General features: G+C 42.6%; 1 non-coding gene across 1 annotated transcript; it reads left to right on the top strand.

Moving 5' to 3' along the window:
• The first annotated feature begins 324 nt into the window (after positions 1–324).
• Positions 325–399, top strand: Trnas-uga (transfer RNA serine (anticodon UGA)). The gene has a single exon. It is a non-coding gene; the product is annotated as a tRNA-Ser (tRNA).
• The last annotated feature ends 2,209 nt before the right edge of the window (positions 400–2,608 follow it).

Below are 2,608 nucleotides of genomic sequence, written 5' to 3'. Positions count from 1 at the left end.
CCTACAACTATATCTATCTGTTTGTCACTGCCAAATGAATACCGTGAAAATCCACAATGTTGCAACAAGGTAATGCATAATAAAATAGTTTAATGACGGACATTTCTCGATCATTTTACAAGAGCAGTGTCTTCGAACGTGGTGAATGTTATGTATGTAACCTTATTTAACGTCTAAACTAACAGGTGTGAAATCACTTAGAAACTTTCAAAAACAGAAAACAAGCGTTATGAAACTTCCTGGCAGATTAAAACTGTGTGTCGGATGGAGACTCGAACTCGGGACCTTTGCAGAAGTGAAGCTGTGAGAACGGGTGGTGAGTCGTGCTTGGGTAGCTCAGTTGGTAGAGCACTTGCCCGTGAAAGGCAAAGGTCCCGAGTTCGAGCCTCGGTCAGGCACACAGTTTTAATCTGCCAGGAAGTTTCATATCAGCGCACACTCTGCTGCAGAGTGAAAATCTCATTCTGGAAGTGTTATGAAATGTAAAAGTACATCCTACACTGCCTGACAAAAAAAGCAAAGCACGTAGAGGGGGGGGGGGGGGGGGGAGGGAGTGATGGGGGAGAAAAGGAAATAAAATTTTGCGGGCTGAAAGGGGATCTGATGTTATTTAACTGATTACAGTATCGAGTCAAATTTACAGAGAACTTGGCAGTATGAGCCAACTTATAGGTATAAGGATGTGCCCAATTTGGGCTGAACGCATGCACTGATTCGATTGTGAATGGTGTCAGAAAGCCGCTGTGTCCTCTCCTCAGGCAAGCTTGTCCACAACTTCTGAAAAATGTCATATTATCGCCTTGGGCTGCTGACAAAATTCTTTATTTACACAACCAGTTTCAATCGTCCGATCGTCGTCAGGTTCCTATGTACCAAACAAAATAATACATAAGTACTATGAAAGGCTTAAATTGTCTCTAATCTTTTAAATGGTGTAAGTGTTAGCAACAACACTTACGCAACAAAATGTCACTTACATAAAAGTATGCGCAGTATATTGTTATGCGAAACATAGAATAATTATCATCAGATGATAAAACCATGATTTGTACACTGAATATGAATGTTTACCATAACACAGTGATGTGACTGATTACGAAAACCACGTATCATGGAAATGTGAATGCCTTACATTTGAACAGAGGTACCTGTTTTCAAAAAATGGTTCAAATGGCTCTGAGCACTATGAGACTCAACTGCTGAGGTCATAAGTCCCCTAGAACTTAGAACTACTTAAACCTAACTAACCTAAGGACAACACACACATCCATGCCCGAGGCAAAATTCGAACCTGCGACCGTAGCGGTCGCGCGGTTCCAGACTATAGCGCCAGAACCGCTCGGCCACCAGCGGCCGGCTACCTGTTTTCATATCGTAGTACAAACTACATCATCAATGTATAAAAATTCTGCTATGTAGTGTACTCATTCATGTTATAACTGTAATCGGCTTTGACGGTCTTGAACACGTGTAACGAGAATAACTGCACTAGTTATTGACGATCTTGAACAGGTGTAACAAGAATAACTGCACTAACTGTTACACGATTCGACCAGCTGACCAAACGGAGACCCACAATGATGCCAATTTCAAACACAGCCTAGTGATATCCATGTTTCACACGAGTACACAGCGTGTCCGTGTCCTTTATTGTTATTACTCTGCATCTGATGCTTTTCAGGTCCCTTTTATGAGATACCAGTCGCTTTACCATCACTAAACACAAACAACAATAATGCACTCTAGCAGCTATTGCACCAATTGATCTTTTACATACCCTCCTGTGTTGCGTACGAATAAGAAGTTACAATGTCATTCGACCACGCCTTCTAAGTGCTTCACATTTTTTGTCGCTATAACAAGAGAACTGTCGAGATCTGTAAAGGTAGACCTGTATGTTCATCACTAAAATATTTTCGAAGGTCTCCTTTGAAAACACGAGGTTTACCTTTACAAGTTGAAATAGAATGCATTAAAGCTATTTTTAAATCTTATGTTATCGCGAACAAAAACTAGTCTCATATGATTTTGACTCCACTCTGCTGTGTTGCTGTTGATTTTGTTTATATGGTATCAACACCATGCGACCAAGAGTATCCGGACACCCCCAGAAATCTAGGTTATTCAAATTATTTGCATTGTGCTGCACCTGCTGCAAGATACTCCATATCAACCACCTCAGTAGTCATTAGACATCGTGAGAGAGCAGAATGAGGCGCTCCGCGGAACTCAACGGACTTCGAACGTGGTCAGGTGATTGAGTGTCATCTGTGTCAAACATCTGTACGCGAGATTTCCACACTCCTAAACATCCCTAGGTCCACTGTTTCCGAAGTGATAGTGAAGTGGAAACGTGAAGGACACGTACAGCACAAAAGCGTACAGGCCGACCTCGTCCGCTGACTGAGACCGCCGACAGTTGCAGAGGGTCGTAACAATGTATAATAGGCAGGCATCTATCCGGGCCATCACACAGGAATTCCAGACTGCACCAGGGTCCACCGCAAATACTATAACAGTTAGGCAGGAGGTGACAAAACTTGGATTCGATGCTCGAGCGGCTACTCATAAGCTACACATCACGCCGGTAAATGCCAGATGATGCCTC

The sequence above is a fragment of the Schistocerca nitens genome, chromosome 1 (assembly GCF_023898315.1).
Source record: "Schistocerca nitens isolate TAMUIC-IGC-003100 chromosome 1, iqSchNite1.1, whole genome shotgun sequence".
Lineage (NCBI taxonomy): Eukaryota > Metazoa > Arthropoda > Insecta > Orthoptera > Acrididae > Schistocerca > Schistocerca nitens.
Note: the sequence above shows the minus strand (reverse complement) of the source record. Positions and strands in the feature narration are given on the sequence as shown.